Consider the following 9210-nt stretch of genomic DNA (forward strand, 5'->3'; position numbering starts at 1 on the left):
ACACCTGGCTCTGTCGGTCTCACCAATCCTTCGATGTCCTCCACCACTTCGTTCCTCCTTGTGTCTGCATACGTGACACGCAGGTGACCTTCCAACTCTTCCTTTGGTACCTTCAGTACACCACCTCGAGGCGGCTCCAACAGATCCTTCATAAACTGAAAAGGCTTCTCAAAGAACTTCTTTCTCTTCCTCTGCCTCTCCTTTATTCGCCTCCTCATCCTCTCCACTCTCTTCAACTTCACCAACCTCATCCTCACCTGCTTCGTCAACACCTCAAGCCCATTCCTCTCCCCTTCCACAGCCCTCTTCCATCTTCCATTCAAACTCCTCAACTCCATTCTCAACTCATGGATCTCCCTCTGCCTCCTGCTCAAACATGCCTCCTTCTCACCCCTCTCTACACACTCTTTCACTCCAAACATGACACATGCATACTCAAATACAATCTCATTCATCTTTCTCAATCTATCTTCCACCGTTCCTTTCAACCTATGAAGCGCCCCACACAGCACTCCATCCATTCTCTCCCATACTTCCCTTTCTGCCATACCTGGCCATTTCACTCTCCTCCTCACATCCTTTCCCTGCTGAAGTACAACCCCAGGATATACAACACTGTGGCTTGCTACCTGGCTGTTTCTCCCGGCCGTCTTACGTGTCCCCTTTTCAAAGGCACTGCCTTTGAAATATATATATTTGAAATAATTTCAGAAACATATTGTTACCGTTCTCCGCCGCCCTTCTTCCCCTTACCAAGGGGGGATTAATCCCCTTGTTCTTTCTGGGCTTGACGGAACCGAGACTTGAAACGTCCCTTCCGGGCAAACGCAAAGTAGGGTTTCGGGACCAACTCTCGCTCGTACCTAATTCCCTGCGCCGCCACAGAAACGAGGGGGCAAGCCTCGCACGAGCCACGTGTGGTTTGGGTATGCCGAGCGGATTGAGTACCACATGGTCCGTGCAGTTTAGGTAGTGGAACCCGATTCGAGCAGTCCTATTCGTGCCACACTTAGCCAATGAAGAAACCACAGAAACGATGGAATGGAAAAAGGAAGAACACAGGTTTAATTATTCCCACACGTATGTACAATGATCGGGACGCAGAGACACAGAGCAGCACTTAATCAGTCTTATCTTATCCCCCGGACTCCGGCCCGTCACACACACAGGGAATTGCAGATGGATTGATGTCCCAGCCGAAGGGCAAATGCGGGACTCTCAGCGCGGCTGGCAATTACACAGCCGTTTTCATTCGCGCGACTTAATGCACTGTATATAGATCGGCCTCCAACTCAACCGAGCGTCACTTATAAAAGCGCGTATTTCGGTTCATGCGTGTCTCTCTTCACCCGCGTATCTCTCACAGTTCTCTGATGCTCACAACTCCTCTTCAACTATATCTCCAGGTTGGTCAGTGCGCATGAGTTCTCCGTTCAACAGCGGTTCTCAAGTCCTCTAGTCTCTTTGCTCATCAGTCCTATTGAGTCCTCCTGCGCTAGTCCTTTTGCTGCAAGTCCTCTTACTGCTGCGAGTAGAGTCCTCTCGGGGGCTTTGTGCAATGGGTTATATAGGTACGCCCCCGAACCTTCTGGAACCCTCTCGAACCCTCTCGAACCTTTTTACCATGCCCTGTGACGCAATGCCGCCGCCACCACCTCTGAGCCCTGATTGGCGGCTCGTGCTTACCGTCAGCGCTTCTGCCGTCCCCTCATTCGGCTCCGCCCCAACCCTCCTAGGCCTGCCTCGTGTTAATTCGCCCAAAATGAACCAAAGTCAGCGCAAAGGGGCATGACGCTATGGAAGCTGGAAAGTCGGTAGAAGTAGGGCCTATTCTCCTGACTCTACTCAACGCAGAACTAACATAGGAAAAGGACTAAGCTCACAAATACTAAGAAATAACTACTCTATCGTGAGGCTACATGTTGCTTGTGTGACTAATGTTACGCGCTCCTCCCCGACCCCCTGGTCACGGTGTACCTCCAAGCCCCGAGAGGAGTCACGGCAGAAAAATGTGTTATTCTGTATGTCGAAGATCAATGGTGAAGCCACACCAATTGTTACTCACAAACCAATATTGTATTATGATCACACAAGAATAACAGTACAACAATAATATGAATCAAAAGTACAATCAATATCCTATGATGGTACCATCAGTTTTGTAATATATAACTCACTGTGCTCCAAGTGAGTGAAACAAGAACATTCCCAATGTCTCTTATTCCCGGCTTCAAGCAAAAGTTGTTTCGCTCCAGCGATCGCCAGAACAATGTCCGATCGAGCCCAGAATCCCGTTCGGATGGCAAGTACAGTCACACAGCCAAAGCTGCACAAAGGCGCCCTCAGGGCGCCTGGGAAATCCAAAGGCGCCCTCCAGGCAACTGAGAGATCACTCCCTCGGGTATGGACGTTTCGCAGCTCACAGTCGGCGACATGCAGGTTTTCCAATCAAAAGCCACGTTACACACACCCACACCAGATACGTCTGAAAGTGGTGAAAACAGCTGACGAAGCAAAGAAACCTTGCAACCGAATCATTCCTGTGACATAGCGCATGAGTCAAAATGGCCGACGGCCCGTTCTCGAGACATGACGGCCCGACGATAATTCTCCTCGGAATCCACCGCCAAAAACCTGACACGCAGGTTGATCGGTCACAGCGATGACAACTCTATCACAGGAATCCCTTTCCCGGGAAACCCGAAAGTTCGCTAGTGACTGTCGTTCGCCAATCGTTCGCTCCAAACCTCGAAGCGACTAGGCATCTTGTCCGACTTTACTCGCTCCACATTCTTTCTCCTCTTCCTCTTCGTCGCCGTTCGGTTCCTGTTTTATTGAAAACATTAACCTTTTTACCTTTTGACAATAATAATTGCTATTGCCCTCAAACAACCATAATAATAATACATGGAATCAAAAATGTTTACAGTGGATGAAAACCACAACAACGGAAGTGACGAATCCGTAACACTTCCCCCCCTCAAGAAAGAAAGTTTGAACATAGTGAAAACTTTCTCTGCAGGCAAAAACTCTTTTAACAAACAAAAGTAAAACTCACACCCAAATCATAAATTCACGTGAGTAACAATAATTAATATTTCCCCAAAATAAAGCAACAAAACTTTCAAACAACCAACAGAAATTTCCAGTTAGTTCACTCTGGACAACGCATCAGCAACGACATTGTCCCTGCCCTTTACATGCTCAATTTCCAAGTTTAACTCCTGCAAAGCCAAACTCCATCTCATCAACCTCTGATTTTTATTTTTCATTTTTTGAATGACGGATAAGGGGTTGTGATCAAAAATCCAAAACAAAGCAAATCTATAGCACTTTTTGAAGGAGGCCGAGCTGAGAGCCAGGTTTCATGATGGTTGGGTGGTGAGGCCCGGAAGTATTCACTACATGGACGCCTTTAGGAACGTGGAGTTCACGGTAGGAATCAATTCCTCGTAGGAATCCTGCCTCGGCTGCTCCTCAACTCTCAGCGCTTCCAACTTTTTCCTTGATCACCGTAAGATTCATAATCATCACGGCTGTAGTGCCTGTCATCGTAGTCTTGGAGAATTATTAACAATTACTGGTGTTATGTTAGTAAAACTTCAAGAGACTCGGTTTAGCAAAATCAATGGTTTATTCACTTTAGAGAATTTGTTGTATACTAAGCCGAGATCTTTAATGAGTCTGTTCCAGAGTTTGTTGAAGCTTGTTTGGTCGGTCTTGGTTGAAGCTCGGTCTGTAGGTCTTTTGAAGCTCGTTCAGTTGTTGACAATCTCCAGTTGGTTGATCAGTTCAACTGGTCTTCAGTTTTCACTCCTCTTCAGTTCATTCTCCCAGTCCACTCTGCTTTTTGCTCGCAACTTTCTCCTGGTTTTAAAGCCCCAAACTCCTTTGATGTTGCAGAGCATGCAGGGTGTTCCTTATCCAAAACCTTATTTGGCTCTCTTGGCCAGCAAATACTTATTTCTGTTTCAAGAGGTCAAATACTCTGACCTGCTGAAAAAGAATTTGCAGCGTGTGCGCAGTGCCCTGAACATAGGCTATTAATGATCGACAGGTGGCGGTCCAAGAGCGTTACACATTCTTGTCTGAAATTAACTCTCCTGACCACATGTTAATTCTAGTTCTATGCTCTTTTGCTCATTCGTAAAGTAAAACATAATTCCACTTTAAACAAGATTACATTGATATATATTCTAGCAATATTGTCAATATGAATATTTAATCCCCAACAATCCCCAGTTTTTCTTTTATGTTTATATTAACCATTAATCTAAACATTACCACATTAAATATTCATACCACTAATCTGGTAATTCAATTTCCTAAGGCATACACCGTCATTCTGGAAGAATTTTGATCACAATACATTTCCTTGTTCATTGACTCTTTCTATGTTGATAATTCAATTCAACTCATTTGCATAAAGATCACAAAACATTTCACCTTCACCAAAACGCAATAATTTCAGTTCATCAAAATAATAAAGCATCTGCAACATTTGGCAAAATATTTGCCTTTAATCAAATATTGACTTTCTTTGTTTGAAAAAAGGGGCAGATCACTTGTGTTTGGAATTTCAGCATAAAACATTTTTCTCCTGTTGTCTTCATCACACCTTCACTATTTGCATAGGATTTTCCGCTGTTGTGATAGCTGGGCAGAGTCAAAGACTGACCCTGCTCTCCATGCAGCATCCTTGCCACTCTTGCTGTGAGCCATAGTAGATTTGAACAAGGCCTCCATCCAGTTGTAGTCGACTTGCCTCCTCACTAATCGTGAGCATGGAGCAAGTATTGATGTGATGTTGATTTGTCAACAAGATGTGGAGCAGGGATGCCGGATGCATCCGCAATGATGATGTTGGGACCATGGTACTCAGTTGTCCATGGTCCATACCAGGAGCACACAGCAGAATCGTGCACAGCTGTTGTGAAGGAAAAGGCAGTCGTTCGCTTGCAGCTCCATGCTGGCTCCCCGGAAGTTGGTGAAGTAATGACACACGTCACCGTATCCCGTAAACGTTGCAGGTAAAATATCGTCGTCCTGCAATTGCTGATGTGATGACTGTTCGAGGTATTTGAACACAAGTAAGTGATCGCCCTTTTCCATATGTTGCAGTGTGACCCAGACAAATGGTCACATAATTTTCCCTTGGTGAAGGTAAACATCCATCTTCCAAAGGAGCATTTCTTCATCATTCTTTGAGAAAGAGGGTGTATGCCAAGATTAACTTCATTTTCACAAATTTTCCTTTTTCAAACTTCTTCCCAGATGTCGTTATCACTCCATTTGGGATGTGGTCTTGTCTTTCCTTTACTTAGCCACATTTATATCTGCTCTCCACACAGATTGAATCAGATGGGGTACATTGTAACATGAAATCACTATATTTTATAACAACTTCACACGAATAATATTCAAATCAGACATGTGTTGTACACTACTAAAACTAAGAATAGCATCCACAATTGCTTTCAGGTTCATATAATTCAAAAAATTAAACTCATGCAGGTATTGTAACTCAACTCAAAGAAAATAAATGCATTAATAATGATTATATGATTTAAATCACAAACAGGAATATCTAATTCCCAACAATTCTTGCAAACAAGCAAACTATGCATAATGTATTATTATCATAGTCCTCCCCGCTTTTTGTTTTTCTTTAACAGTGTTACTTGTGGTGATATGAGTTCATCGATCTTGTAAAACAGACATAGTGCACAACAAGTCGTTATGCCCTTATTTATGTCAATGACATTCAACATTATATACCAAACTAACAAACTTCTTAAAATGTGACTAAAGAAAAATCCCTTAATCTATAACATAAATCTGATTATTTGCCTTCTTCTGATGCCCCTATCTCCCGGGGTCCATATTTATTTCTATTGTTATCAACTTCCTATGATCTGTGAATTCGTTCCAAAATACCACAACCATAGGTTTTAACAAAGCTCTACCAAACTATTTCCAATGTGAACTCAAAATACTAGTAAAACAATCACTCTCAAAGAATTAACTTCAAAGGGTCAGCAAATTCATTCTATAACCAGATCTAATTTTCCCATCCAATAGTTTGCCTTGACACATGTCATATTATAACATTTTAATAAACCTTCAGAAATGTTGCCCATCGCAACAACTTCCCTTTTACAAATAGCCATGTGTAAATTACGTATTGAACGACAATTTTTCTCTCAATGTGTTTGGCCTAAATGGCCGCAAAAGTGGCTGCCAACATGCAGTACCTTTTTTATCTACCAAGTAAGTGCGCGTCGACATAAGACCTCTACCAAATGTTGTTTGTAAAAACAAATCTGGGATTTCTAATTACATGGATGCACACTCTCAGGACATTGCAGGCTGCTGTTATCAATCCATTACGATAAAATAATTTCTTTACCCACAATCAAATAAGTAACACAAATTGAGGATATTATCCCTATCACATTCATTTATAGATTCATTTGGTTCTAATTCACTCTTTTCCCACTGCTATAAGGAAGAACAGTAGCTCTTATAAGTCTTTGTAATATCTCATTAACTTTACCCAGCATTGAAGAATTTATTTACTATCCATTTCCCTTCTGTTTACCAGTAACTTTGTTTAAACTGCATAACTTAATTTGATAAATCCCATGTGTACAGCTCCCACTTATTGAAACCCCTACTTTTGTAGAAAATATCCAAATACGTGGTTGTATACTCCCTTAAAAGTTGTTCCTCCATTTTCTATGCAAATTAGTGAAGACTACTGACACCAGTATGCCAATATAGGTGTGGCAGATTAACAAAATATGTTGCAGGTACACGTAACATCGTGTTCTGAGTGTAAAAAACATAACAGCGCGGTCACGTCTGCCCCTTGGTTTTAAGATTCACAATGCATTTCGTTATAAAACTCACAATAGTTTAATTCAACAAAATTGTCTTTACTATCTGCCCATATCGTCTATGCCTAAGACACATCCATACATACAGCACAATTTATATGCTGATAAAGGTCAAGTTTATATATGTAAAAATCCATGAGCAGAGTACTCTGGAAAGTCAGTGTAAGACCACTTCCAAATTTAGCTAATTTTGTACTCCCTCATTTTTTAATGAAGCTCATATCCATAAATAGCTGTTATTCTCATATAAATTCTATCAAAAATGGAATCCCAAGATTACTCACAATTTTACTATTAATTAATGGCTGCTCATAACCCAGCACATCAAATCCGTATATTCCATCGCCCTTGACGAAAGAGATAATGTTCATAATCAAATTATATTCCTATTTTATTTTACGAATTTTCTGGATATTCTTGTAAGATTGACACACAAAACAAAACATTGACACACAAACATACACAAACCCAAGCATTATGTATATTTGTTTGCATTTGAACCATCATTAACAGATCAAGATGGGTGTCAATTTTCATTTCAATTTCGTAAAATTTATCCTTTAATTTTAGAAACGCTAATACACAAATAGACAAAAAGTTTATTTTTAGAAAACCCCTATAATGTCACATTGAAAGTACCCTTTTCGGTCCCACAATAATTTATCCAAATTTTACAACACCTCTATTGACATGGCAGTCGACCACTGACCTATCAGCATGCAAAAAAATAGTCCAAAATGCCCACTTGCTGATCATGTGATGCTCGTCACTTGGTTTCCAAAAAATTTTGCAAAGCAATGTTCCACACTTTGGTAATTGTTTTGTTGTAAAAAATTGTTTTGCCCAAAATACTCCCTAAAACCACATTTATAATTGGCAAATATGAGGCTCCCAGAATGAACTCTAATTCTGGATCTTTTAATTCGTGTTCCAAAAAAATCCAATTTTGGCATTTAATCAATTAATTATTAATCCGCTAATAAGCAAAAGTAAAATTCATTCTTGCTCCGAAAAAAATTTTGAGACAAGAAGCAGGAACAATTATTCATGTTGGTCTTATGATTTAATCTGTTGGGGCCTGTCGTCATTTGGGATCGGCAGCAATGAAAGCCTAATCGTTATCTGAGGTACCTGTAAGCACTAGTACCGTTAATCTTGGTTCGTCCTATGAACTAGTCTTCCTATTTGAATATGGACAACGTCGTTTCCAGTGTCCCATATTTCCACACTTGTAACATCGGTTTCTGTCATTGCCTGATCTGCCCACCTGTTCACTTGTATTTCTGGGCTGCATCTCCAGATCCCTGAGTTGCCACTGCAATCTCTGGTTCTCTCCTGAAACACGAAAAAATTCTCTGTACCGTCCTTTTTGGGGAGACAAATGGGAATCAGATGGGACAACTGTCACTTTTATTCCTTTGTTCGAGGGCAGTTGTGCATTTATGTCCTCCAATGTATCCTGCATCGTTTTTATTTTAAGTTCTAGGTCCAATATACGTCCTTGCTGTGCCCTATTCCTGGATTCCATATCCCAATAATGGAATGCAAGCCAGTCTACTGTTAAATTATGTCGCTTCCTGGCTTTCAATTCTTGTCCTAATCTCTCCAATCGACTTCGCTCAAATGTACCATCTCTTGGAAACTCCTTATCATGTCTCTTTGTCCACAAATACCAATTTTCAACCTCACTAATAGCCTCTTCACCATATCGGACGTACATATAATATGCACAAGTACCTTTTTTTGGAATATCTGGTTGTCCTTGTGTATTCTTACAAGCTGCATTCCCCATTCTGCCTGTATATGAATAACACTCAGTATTTACTCAATGTACCAGAGAACTACCAAGACTACACTTTAAATTACACTCGTACCCCTATCAACTGTGTGTACTGCAAAAATCGCAGAAGTTTGTTCCACCTTATACAAAGTAGCGTTGAATGCGTTGTTGTCTAGCTTATTCCGATAAGCTCTACTCTGTGGTCTTCCAGGAAGTATCTCTCCACCTGTCCACTTGATGACTTCAGGTGATTTCCAGAGAGTCCCCCTGCCCTGTGGCTTTTCCCACACCCCAATCTCACTGATCAGTGTTGCAGATGAGTCTGGATCAGTAAGTCCTGTTAAGGGGGGGTCAAACAAAAATAACCACATAATATAACAAATAACCACTAGACTCACCACCTCGCTCATCGTCCCAGGTTGTCTGCACATTGATGTTTTGCAAATGTCTCAAAGCTTCTTTCTTGAGACCGCACTTTTTATTCATCCATCAATTGACTTGATTAAATTAAATTTAAATAAAATCAGATCA

At 41.3% G+C, this 9210-nt stretch overlaps 1 long non-coding RNA gene across 2 annotated transcripts; it reads right to left on the reverse strand.

Moving 5' to 3' along the window:
• Positions 1-3615: 3615 nt before the first annotated feature.
• Positions 3616-8908, reverse strand: LOC137413700 (uncharacterized). 2 transcript variants are annotated; one of them, XR_013621126.1, is made up of 2 exons: positions 8820-8908; positions 3616-5336 (listed from the first exon to the last, which is right to left on the reverse strand). It is a non-coding gene; the product is annotated as an uncharacterized LOC137413700 (long non-coding RNA). The 2 variants fall into 2 exon arrangements; XR_013621125.1 differs by lacking the exon at positions 8820-8908 and adding an exon at positions 8167-8310.
• Positions 8909-9210: the final 302 nt, after the last annotated feature.

Source organism: Myxine glutinosa, chromosome 13, assembly GCF_964187855.1.
Source record: "Myxine glutinosa chromosome 13, kmMyxGlut1.1, whole genome shotgun sequence".
Taxonomy (NCBI): domain Eukaryota; kingdom Metazoa; phylum Chordata; class Myxini; order Myxiniformes; family Myxinidae; genus Myxine; species Myxine glutinosa.